The sequence below is a fragment of the Oncorhynchus nerka genome, linkage group LG5, assembly GCF_034236695.1.
Source record: "Oncorhynchus nerka isolate Pitt River linkage group LG5, Oner_Uvic_2.0, whole genome shotgun sequence".
NCBI lineage: Eukaryota > Metazoa > Chordata > Actinopteri > Salmoniformes > Salmonidae > Oncorhynchus > Oncorhynchus nerka.
Genome location: NC_088400.1, coordinates 9,102,844 through 9,115,607, shown reverse-complemented (window position 1 = coordinate 9,115,607; position 12,764 = coordinate 9,102,844). Strand labels below are relative to the sequence as shown.

At 41.0% G+C, this 12,764-nt stretch overlaps 1 pseudogene; it reads left to right on the top strand.

Moving 5' to 3' along the window:
• LOC115115626 (cationic amino acid transporter 2-like) overlaps window positions 1–12,764 on the top strand; it is a 55,067-nt pseudogene that overhangs the window by 8,256 nt on the left and 34,047 nt on the right.

Below are 12,764 nucleotides of genomic sequence, written 5' to 3'. Positions count from 1 at the left end.
GCGAGGATATATACAGTGGGTACCGGTACAGAGTCAATGTGCGGGGGCACCGGTTAGTCAAGGTAATCGAGGTAATAGGTACAGTACATGTAGGTAGAGTTAACGTAACTATGCATAGATGATAAACAGAGAATAGCAGCGTAAAGGGTGTGACATCATTTGTTTTTGAAAAACTTACCCCAACCAGTGATACCCTTCCTCATTCTCGCTGTGCAGTATGGGTGCTCTGAAAAAACATGAACAAGTGCTCCAGAAATAACCAAATATGTCAAACTCTTTCAGTATAGTGATGCAGGTCTCCAGAAGGTGTACACATGAAATTGTAAATAATGCACAATGAGGATGGGGAAGTGAATTGTTGGTTGTGGTAAGTAAAAATAAAAAGTGAAATCGCAAAAACAGTGTCTGGACCTTTCTATAATATTTTAGGGAGTTTCCCTAGCCACTGGGCTTCTGCATCTGCATTGCTTGCTCTTTAGGGTTTTGGCCTTGTATCTGGAAACTGCTGATATAAAAAGGGATTTATAAAATCTATTTCAAATCAAATCAAATCAAATTTATTTATATAGCCCTTCGTACATCAGCTGATATCTCAAAGTGCTGTACAGAAACCCAGCCTAAAAGCCCAAACAGCAAGCAATGCAGGTGTAGAAGCACGGTGGCTAGGAAAAACTCCCTAGAAAGGCCAAAACCTAGGAAGAAACCTAGAGAGGAACCAGGCTATGTGGGGTGGCCAGTCCTCTTCTGGCTGTGCCGGGTGGAGATTATAACAGAACATGGCCAAGATGTTCAAATGTTCATAAATGACCAGCATGGTTGAATAATAATAAGGCAGAACAGTTGAAACTGGAGCAGCAGCACAGTCAGGTGGACTGGGGACAGCAAGGAGTCATCATGTCAGGTAGTCCTGGGGCACGGTCCTAGGGCTCAGGTCCTCCGAGAGAGAGAAAGAAAGAGAGAATTAGAGAGAGCATATGTGGGGTGGCCAGTCCTCTTCTGGCTGTGCCGGGTGGAGATTATAACAGAACTTGGCCAAGATGTTCAAATGTTCATAAATGACCAGCATGGTCGAATAATAGTAAGGCAGAACAGTTGAAACTGGAGCAGCAGCATGGCCAGGTGGACTGGGGACAGCAAGGAGTCATCATGTCAGGTAGTCCTGGGGCATGGTCCTAGGGCTCAGGTCAGTTGAAACTGGAGCAGCAGCATGGCCAGGTGGACTGGGGACAGCAAGGAGTCATCATGTCAGGTAGTCCTGGGGCATGGTCCTAGGGCTCAGGTCCTCCGAGAGAGAGAAAGAAAGAGAGAAGGAGAGAATTAGAGAACGCACACTTAGATTCACACAGGACACCGAATAGGACAGGAGAAGTACTCCAGATATAACAAATTGACCCTAGCCCCCCGACACATAAACTACTGCAGCATAAATACTGGAGGCTTTATTTATCATTATTTAATTGATAATGATATCTATTAGGTTGCTAGGACGTCGTCAGGTCCCAGCATCATCATATCCTTCTTCATCGCTGCCGTGGCCTCCATCTTTGCCGGCTTGTGCTACGCTGAGTTCGGGGCCCGCGTCCCCAAAACGGGGTCTGCGTATCTGTACAGCTATGTGACGGTGGGAGAGCTACTGGCGTTTATTACCGGGTGGAATCTGTTGCTGTCCTACGTCATAGGTAAGATACAACTGCATACTACTTCATTATACTTCAGGAGTTTTCCTAACTATGATTTTGGGAGTGAACTATTCCTATCTGATCTACACTCACAGGCCAGTTTATTAAGTACGCCACCCCATTCACGAAAATGTATTTCTCCTATAGACAGTCACGTGGCTGTGCCTTGCTATATAATGCAGGCAGACGGGCATCGAGGCATTCAGTTACTGATTGATTGAACGTTAGAATGGGAAAAACGTGTGACCTAAGCGACTTTGATAATGTTATGATCGTCGGTGCCAGGCACGCCGGACTCAGTGTCTCAGAAACGGCTATACTCCGGGGCTTTTCACGCACGACAGTGTCTAGGGTTTACCAAGAAGGATGCAACAAACACAAAACATCCAATCAGAGGCAGTCCTGTGGGTGAAAATAGCTTGTTGATGAGAGAGGTCAAAGGAGAATGGCAAGAATCATGCAAGGATACAAAGTGAGAAAAATAAAGATCCTGTCCAAATATAAAGATCCAGTCCATTTAAAGAATTGTAGGCCCATTACACTTCAGTGTTGTAATGCAAAAATTCTAGCAAAATGTATAGAATTTAAAAGGTATTGTCAGACATTATTCATTCTAATCATACAGGGTTTTTACATGGACGATACATTGGAGATAATATAAGGCAAGTACCAGAAACAAAAAAAACACTTTAAAAAATCTGGGAATCCAGGCCTGCTCTACATAGCAGACTTTGAAAGGCCTTTCGATTAGGTACGACTGGAGTTTATATATATAAATGCCTGGAACATTTACATTTTGGAGAATCTCTTATAAAATGGGTTAAAATCATGTATAGTAACCCTAGGGGTAAAATAGTATAGAATGGCTACTTCTCGGAAAGTTTTAAACTGTCAAGAGGAGTAAAACAAGGTTGTCCACTATCGCCATATCTATTTATTGTGGCCATCGAAATGTTAGCTATTCAAATCAGATCCAACAATAATATCAAGGGAATAGAAATCCATGGCTTAAAAACTAAGGTGTCATTGTACGCAGATGATTCATGTTTTCTTTTAAAACTACAATTAGAATCCCTCCACAGCCTCATAGAGGATCTAGATACGTTTTCTAATCTCTCTGGATTACAACCAGATTATGATCAGTTTATTATGTATTGCATCTCACAACAATACTACTTTTACATTACCGCGTAGTTTACCAATAAAATGGTCTGGTGGTGACGTGGACATAGTCGGTATACATATCCTGAAAGAAAGAAACAATCTCACGACAATACATTTTAAGAGAACGTTTGCAAAAATGGATAAGATCTTGCTACCATGGAAAGGAAAACACCTGTCCATTTGTGGAAAAATCACCCTGATTAACTCTAGTCATATCCCAGTTTACCCTGATTAACTATTTAGTCATATCCCAGTTTACCCTGATTAACTCTTTAGTCATATCCCAGTTTACCCTGATTAACTCTTTAGTCATATCCCAGTTTACCCTGATTAACTCTAGTCATATCCCAGTTGAACCTGATTAACTCTTTAGTCATATCCCAGTTTACCCTGATTAACTCTTTAGTCATATCCCAGTTTACCCTGATTAACTCTTTAGTCATATCCCAGTTTACCCTGATTAACTCTTTAGTCATATCCCAGTTTACCCTGATAAACTCTTTAGTCATATTGTCAGAGTCTATCTAGAAGATAGCGAAGGTGTCAGGCGCAGGACACAGATATAAGAGTAACAATCACTGATTTACTCAATCCAAAACATAACAAAATCCCGTTCCAAACCAGGACAAAACAGGACTCAAAATACAACACACCGGAATACACGAAAGACAATCATGCACAAAACAGAAAGGGAAACCAGAGGGTTAAATAAGGAACATAGTTATGAGATGGGAACCAGGTGTGTAAAACAGACAAAACAGAAAGGGAAACCAGAGGGTTAAATAAGGAACATCATTATGAGATGGGAACCAGGTGTGTAAAACAGACAAAACAGAAAGGAAAAATGAAACATGGATCGGTGGCAGCTAGAAAGCCGGTGACGTCGACCGCCGAACGAAATATTCCACTTTATTTGGAACGGCCAGACAAAATTAAACGGGCCTAATTTATATAATGAATATGAAGGAGAAATTATTAAATACTAAAGCATTAGACCTCACTGAAGGCTTCAGTCATACAAAAGCTATTCTTAAACTGGTTCTCTAGCAAATGAGTAAGAATGTCTCACCCTACCCTATGTTCAAGAAAAGCCCTTTTAGCCTTTATTCAGATTACAACCTCTCACTTTCAGTCATTTGAAAAGGAAATCATCTCCCAAATATCACTATAAATATAAGCCACAGAAAGTTGGTTGCAATTTCAATTTAATCTACCAAAAAAGACAGAACAAATAATACAACAAATATTGTGGTTAATTAAACTCAAATATATTAGGAGGCCTTTTGCCTTTTGATAGGCCGTCATTGTAAATAAGAATTTGTTCTGAACTGATTTGCCTAGTTAAATAATGGTTAAATTAAATTTAAAAAACAATTTAAAAAAAGGTATAGTCTTTGTTAATGATATCATAAAGACCACTGGTGCAATTATGTCACACATGCAGCTAACTAAATGTCTGCTCTACCCAGAATTACAACCAACTATTTGCAGCATTACCTCAAAAAATGGATGAGGAAAGTGGAAGGGGGATAAGGTACGGCACTGGTCTGTCGGCATTAAAGACCATCATTGGTTAAAGAGAATTGTGATAAATTCAAATATATACCAGTTTCATTTAAGGACCAAAGAGTTGATAGCAGTGCCATATAGATGACAGGATAGTAGAGAAGAGATTTTTGACGTACCGATTCCATGGCACATGGTTTTATGAACTGATACGCAAACTTCAAATTTTTCAATTTAAATAATTATTCAGAATTATTTCAGCCAACAGAATGTTACTTATATGGGGAATACAACCTTCCTCGCTCTGCAGATTTTGCTGCGAAGAGGAAAAATAATTAGATCATTCATTTTGGTAATGTCCATATGTAGCTTGTTTTTGATCGCAGATTCAGAAATGGTTGAAGAATTGCAATATTTAACTGGAGCTCTACAGATAGCACTACTGGGTGATCTGAATAGTTAATCGATCAATAATATAATCATACTTTTAGCCAAAATGTTTATTTTCAATTAACGATCTGTACAAAAAATGAGAATGTATGTATGTATGTATGTATGTATGGATGGATGGATGTACTGTATGTTTCCCATGCCAATAAAGCCCTTAAATTGAATTGAATTTGAATTGAGGCAGAGAGAGAGAGAGAGAGAGAGAGAGAGAGAGAAAGAGAGAGAGAGAGAGTCAGAATTTGCACAGCAGTTTTTTATTTTATTTTTTATTTCACCTTTATATTAACCAGGTAGGCTAGTTGAGAACAAGTTCTCACTTACAACTGCGACCTGGCCAAGATAAAGCAAAGCAGTGCGACACAAACAACAACACAGAGTTACACATGGAATAAACAAACATACAGTCATTAATACAGTAGAAAATACAATAAAAAAAATACAAAAGTCTATGTACAGTGTGTGGAAATGAGGTAGGATAAGGGAGGTAAAGGCAATAAATACGCCATGGTGGCGAAGTAATCATAATTTAGCAATTTAAACACTGGAGTGGTAGATGTGCAGAAGATGAATGTGCAAGTAGAGATACTGGGGTGCAACGGAGCAACAACAAAAAATAACACAATGGGGATGAGGTAGTTAGATGGGCTATAATACAGATGGGCTATGTACAGGTGCAGTGATCTGTGAGCTGCTCTGACAGCTGGTGCTTAAAGTTAGTGAGGTAGATATGAGTCTCCAGCTTCAGTGATTTTGGCACTGTGATAGACTGCAACCAATTTGCTCAGTGGAGTGTTGGAGGCTATTTTTTAAATGACATCGCCAAAGTCAAGAATCGGCAGGATAGTCAGTTTTACGAGGGTATTGTAACGACCCTGGGCTACACGTGGTTATCGGATATCGACTCACATATCGGCATAGTCGATAGCGCGCTGGACTTCGGGCTAGAAGGTTGATGGTTTGAGACCTGCTCCCTGCCTGTTTCATTACAGTATGTTTGGCAGCAGATGTGAAGGAGGCTTTGTTGCGAAATAGGAAGCCGATTCTAGATGTAATTTTGGATTGGAGATGCTTAATGTGAGTCTGGAAGGAGAGTTTATAGTCTAACCAGACACCTAGGTATTTGTAGTTGTCCACATATTCTAAGTCAGAACCGTCCAGAGTAGTGATGCTGGACGGGAGGGCAGGTGCGGGCAGCGATCGGTTGAAGAGCATGCATTTAGTTTTACTTGTATTTAAGAGCAGTTGGAGGCCACGGAAGGAGAGTTCTATGGTGTTGAAGCTCGTCTGGAGTTTCAACCAGGAGGTGCTACTGTGCTCTTAAAAACAACTCCACGGCAGTTAAGTTAGCTGATAATTAAGAGTCTAGATAGTTGGAGTCATTTACCTAAGGTTAACCAATCACATTTTTGCCTAAACTTAACCAATCACATTCATATCTTTCCTCTAGGGCGCTCTCTGTGCTCTGGGTATGTACGATATGACACAACTGTAATGGTTTTCTTCATCTGAACGAGAGGCGGACCAAAGCGCAGCGTGGTGGTTATTCATGTTCTTTAATTTATAAAGAAACTACACATGAGATAACTAACAAAAACAACAAACGTGAGAAAACCTAAACCAGTCCCATCTGGTGCAAACACAAAGACCGGAACAATCACCCACAAACACACAGTGAAACCCAGGCTACCTAAGTATGATTCTCAATCAGAGACAACTAATGACACCTGCCTCTGATTGAGAACCATACTAGGCCGAAACATAGAAATACCACAAAACATAGAAAAACAAACATAGACTGCCCACCCAACTCACGCCCTGACCATACTAAAATAAATACAAAACAAAGGAAATAAAGGTCAGAACGTGACAGTAAAATGATGATTAAAAATGAACTATCTTCTCTTATCGTTATCTTCTCAGGGATGTTACATTTTTTTTTTTTACCTTTATTTAACTAGGCAAGTCAGTTAAGAACAAATTCTTATTTTCAATGACGGTCTAGGAACAGTGGGTTAACTGCCTGTTCAGGGGCAGAACGACAGATTTTTTACCTTGTCAGCTCGGGGATCCAACGCTCTAACCACTAGGCCGTCCCTACACTCTAACCACTAGGCTACCTGCCGTCCCTTTAATTTAATTTTTTAAATTGTATCTTTATTTTACTAGGCAAGTCAGTTAAGAACAAATTCTTATTCTCAATGACGGCCTAGGAACAGTGGGTTAACTGCCTGTTCAGGGGCAGAACAACAGATTTGTACCTTGTCAGCTCGGGGATTCGAACTTGCAACCTTTCGGTTACTAGTCCAACGCTCTAACCACTAGGCTACCCTGCCGCCCCTACGCTCTAACCACTAGGTTACCTGCCACCTGATAGCACCTCTTGACTGATAGCACCTCTTGACTGATAGTACCTCTTGACTGATAGCACCTCTTGACTGATAGCACCACTTGACTGATAGCACCTCTTGACTGATAGCACCTCTTGACTGATAGCACCTCTTGACTGATAGCACCTCTTGACTGATAGCACCGCTTGACTGATAGCACCTCTTGACTGATAGCACCGCTTGACTGATAGCACCTCTTGACTGATAGCACCGCTTGACTGATAGCACCTCTTGACTGATAGCACCGCTTGACTGATAGCACCGCATGCAACAAGATGTTTTTTCCCTCATTTTCTTCTGCTAATTGGGTAACTTTTGCAAAAAGAAAATCTGTCTGAGTTGAGGGAAATTCTGTAAATGAAAAGGACTCTGTGTATTTTGAAAGATGAGACGTTGAGGATTATAATAAATACCACTTTGACGTCATTGAGTCCAAATGGGCAGTTCACATATCATTAAACCCTCATGTTGTATACAGTGTCAACATTTATGATCTCTATGTTTAATGTTACGAGATGACATGGCGTCATACCCTGGGTTGTTCTGAACAGCACCAAAATGAAGATCTGTTTCTCTGAATTGCCCCATGAAAGCAATCTAAGATCGTATTTTATAACTTAGCTAGTCATGTTGGCTTAAAGAACAAGCTTTCAAATCATGCCCACCAGATTGCGATGTATAATGGGCAGTTTTGGGGTTTCATAAACAAGAACAGTAATTGTGTGATGGCGGGGATGCAGGGTTGGGTTCCAAACAAAACAACTACACGTCTGCCTGCTCTAGTTACCCAACTGGCAAAGCTACAGTAGCAGAACTCTAAAAAGCACCGTATAGTTGAAAACAATAATTACTGAGAAACTGTGGACATGTCTGTCCACTTGGAGACTCCTCTCACTCAAACCTTTGTAATTTTATTGTCTTATGTTGCACCTGCCCCACATTTTCCAGGAATTTTCTCAACATGTTACTGAATGTATCCAGAGTATTTTCAGATTTCGTTGGCAACAAATGTGGCGAAAATTACAGTAAATGTCAAATGCGCATTGAAATCAACAGTTTAATGTTTGGATTCAGTCTTGTGTCAGGTGAACTTTTGTGTCCTCTCACCTTTGTTTTAATCATTTTCACAGTATCTCTAAACTGTTCCCTTTCAATTGCTACCATGGTTACGCCTGTGCTTTTCATGTGTCTTCTGTAAGAGACATTTACGTTTAGCCCTATCCATAAAAGCCGATTCCCACCAGTGTAAAAGGTTGATTGATTGATCCAGCTATTGTCATATTGGCTAATCTCCTCTCATCATTATCCTGTCAGGGACGTCTAGTGTGGCGAGGGCATGGAGCGGAACCTTTGATGACCTCATCGGCAACGTCATGGGGAATTTCTTCAAAGAAAACCTTTACATGGGCTTCCCGGGCCTCGCAGAATACCCAGACTTCTTTGCTTCTGGGCTCATTATGCTCCTGGCAGGTAAAACTAAATCAGATTGATTGACTGATTGATCACTGGTTCGTTTAACAGCATAGCGACATTAAAACTGTCTGGTACCGATGATGATGATGATGATGATGATGTTGATGATGATGATGTTGATGATGTTGATGACGATGACGATGATGATGATGTTGATGATGATGATGTTGATGATGATGATGATGTTGATGATGATGATGATGTTGATGATGATGATGATGCTGATGCTGATGATGATGACGATGATGATGACGATGATGATGCTGATGTTGATGATGATGATGATGTTGATGATGATGATGATGATGATGATGATGATGATGATGAACATGTTCCATGTGTTTCCATCCTGTGAAGGTCTGCTGGCCTTCGGCGTCCAGGAATCGGCAATAGTCAACAAGATCTTCACGGCCGTCAACATCCTGGTGCTTCTGTTTGTCATTGTAGCGGGCGTTGTCAAGGGAGACGTCGGTAACTGGCAGATCAGTCAGGAGGTGCTCATCAACGCTACAGCAGAATTACAGTATGTTTCATTACAATACATGAGATATCCTTCATCATACCAAACTTGCTAGAAACTTCAGTGGTTGTTGAACACATTTCTACTGGCAAATGTGTGTGAGCGTGTTATAGCCGTGGTATTAGCAGGAAATATTAGCGTGAATCTTTCAACCGAGATTTCTGGAAAACCAGGGAAGATTGGGAAAATTACTAGAATTTTGCAACCCTATATATATATATATATATATACAGTTGAAGTCGGAAGTTTACATCCACTTAGGTTGGAGTCGTTAAAACTTGTTTTTCAACCACTCCACACATTTCTTGTTAACAAACTATAGTTTTAGAAAGTCGGTTAGGACATCTACTTTATGCATGACACAAAGTCATTTTTCCAACAATTGTTTACAGACAGATTATTTCACTTATAATTCACTGTATCCCATTTCCAGTGGGTCAGAAGTTTACATACACTAAGTTGACTGTGCCTTTAAACAGCTTGAAAATTCCAGAAAATGATGTCATGGCTTCAGAAGCTTCTGATAGGCTAATTGACATCATTTGAGTCAATTGGAGGTGTACCTGTGGATGTATTTCAAGGCCTACCTTCAAACTCAGTGCCTCTTTGCTTGACATCATGGGAAAATCAAAAGAAATCAGCCAAGACCTCAGAAAAAAATGCAGACCTCCACAAGTCTGGTTCATCCTTGGGAGCAATTTCCAAACGCCTGAAGGTACCACGTTCATCTGTACAAACAATCGTACGCAATTATAAACACCATGGGACCACGCAGCCGTCATACCGCTCAGGAAGGAGATGCGTTCTGTCTCCTAGAGATTAACGTACTTTGGTGCGAAAAGTGCAAATCAATCCCAGAACAACAGCAAAGGACCTTGTGAAGATGCTGTAGAAAACAGGTACAAAAGTATCTATATCCACATTAAAACGAGTCCTATATTGACATAACCTGAAGGCCACTCAGCAAGGAAGAAGCCACTGCTCCAAAACCACCATAAAAAAGCTAGACTACGGTTTGCAACTGCACATGGGGACAAAGATCGTACTTTTTGGAGAAATGTCCTCTGGTCCGATGAAAAAAAAATAGAACTGTTTGGCCATAATGACCATCGTTGTGTTTGGAGGAAAAAGGGGGACCCTTGCAAGGTGAAGAACACCACCCGTGAAGCACGGGGGTGGCAGCATCATGTTGTGGTGGTGCTTTGCTGCAGGAGGGACTGGAGCACTTCACAAAATATATGGTATCCTGAGGCAGAAAAATTATGTGGATATATTGAAGCAAGATCTCAAGGCATCAGTCAGGAAGTTAAAGCTTGGTCGCAATTGGGTCTTCCAAATGGACAATGACCCCAAGCATACTTCCAAAGTTGAGGCAAAATGGCTTAAGGACAACAAAGTCAATGTATTGGAGTAGCCATCACAAAGACCTGACCTCAATCCTATAGAAAATGATGTGTGGGCAGAACTGAAAAAGCGTGTGCGAGCAAGGAGGCCTACAAACCTGACTCAGTTACACCAGTTCTGTCAGGAGGAATGGGCCAAAATTCACACAACTTATTGTATTTTGGGTAGCTTGTGGAAGACTACCCAAAATGGTTGACCCAAGTTAACCAGTTCAAATGCAATGCTACCAAATACTAATTGAGTGTATGTACATTTCTGACCTACTAGGAATGTGATGAAAGAAATAAAAGCTTAAATAAATCGTTCTCTCTACTATTATTCTGACATTTCACATTCTTAAAATAAAGTGGTGATCCTAACTGACCTAAGACAGGGAATTTTTTACTGTGATTAAATGTCATGAATTGTGAAAAACTGAATTTAAATGTATTTGGCTAAGGTGTATGTAAATTTCCGACTTCAACTGTATGTCCTATATTGTGACCTCTCTAGGAAACTAACTTCTACAGTCAGTGCATTCGGAAAGTATTCAGACCCCTTGACTTTTTCCACATTTTGTTACGTTACAGCCTAATTCTAAAATGGATGAAATAATGTTTATTTCCCTCATCAATCTACACACAAACCCCCATAATGACAAAGCAAAAACAAATTTTAGAAATGCTTGCTAAGTTAAAAAAAATTAAAACCTAAATATCACATTTACATAAGTATTTTGATCTTTTACTTGAGTCTTCTTGACTCTACAAGCTTGGTGTTTGAGTAGTTTCTCTCATTCTTCTCTGCAGATCCTCTCAAGCTCTGTCAGGTTGGATGGGGAGCGTCGCTGCACAGCTATTTCCAGGTCTCTCCAGAAATGTTAGATCGGGATAAAGTCCGGGCTCTGGCTGGGCCAGTCAAGGACATTCAGAGACTTGATCCGAAGCCACACCTGCGTTGTCTTGGCTGTATGCTTAAGGTCATTGTCCTGTTGGAAGGCGAACCTTCGTCCCAGTCTGAGGTCCTGAGCGCTCTGGAGCAGGTTTTCATCAAGGATCTCTATGTACTTTGCTCCGTTCATCTTTGCCTCGATCCTGACTAGTCTCCCAATCCCTGCCACTGAAACACATCCCCACAGCATGATGCTGCCACCACCATGCTTCACCGTAGGGATGGTGCTAGGTTTCCCCTAGACATGAGCCTTGGCATTCAGGCCAAAGAGTTCAATCTTGTTTTCATCAGACCAGAGCATCTTGTTTCTCAGGGTCTGAGGGTCCTTTAGGTGCCTTTTTGCAAACACCAGCGGGCTACCATGTGCCTTTTACTGAGGAATGGCTTGTTTTGGTACCCTTCCCCAGATCTGTGCCTCGACACAATCCTGTATCTGAGCTCTACGGAGAATTCCTTTGACCTCATGGTTTGGTTTTGGCTCTGACATACACTGTCAACTGTGGCACCTTAAATAGACAGGTGTGTGCCTTTCCAAATCATGTCCAGTCAGTATAATTTACAACAGGTGGACTCCAATTAAGTTGTAGAAACATCTCAAGGATGAGCAATGGAAACAGGATGAATCTGAGCTCAATTTTGAGTCTCATTGCAAAATGGTCTGAATACTTATGCAAATAAGGTATTTCTGTTTTATCTCTCATCGTTTTGCAAACATTTCCTATATTGTGACCTCTCCAGGAACCTAACCTCTACAGTCAACGTGACCAGTATATATGTCCTGTATTGTGACCTCTCCAGGAACCTAACATCTACAGTCAACGTGACCAGTATGTATGTCCTGTATTGTGACCTCTCCAGGAACCTAACCTCTACAGTCAACGTGACCAGTATATATGTCCTGTATTGTGACCTCTCCAGGAACCTAACCTCTACAGTCAACGTGACCAGTATATATGTCCTGTATTGTGACCTCTCCAGGAACCTAACCTCTACAGTCAACGTGACCAGTATATATGTCCTGTATTGTGACCTCTCCAGGAACCTAACCTCTACAGTCAACGTGACCAGTATGTATGTCCTGTATTGTGATCTCTCCAGGAACCTAACCTCTACAGTCAACGTGACCAGTATGTATGTCCTGTATTGTGACCTCTCCAGGAACCTAACCTCTACAGTCAACGTGACCAGTATATATGTCCTGTATTGTGACCTCTCCAGGAACCTAACGTCTACAGTCAACGTGACCAGTAT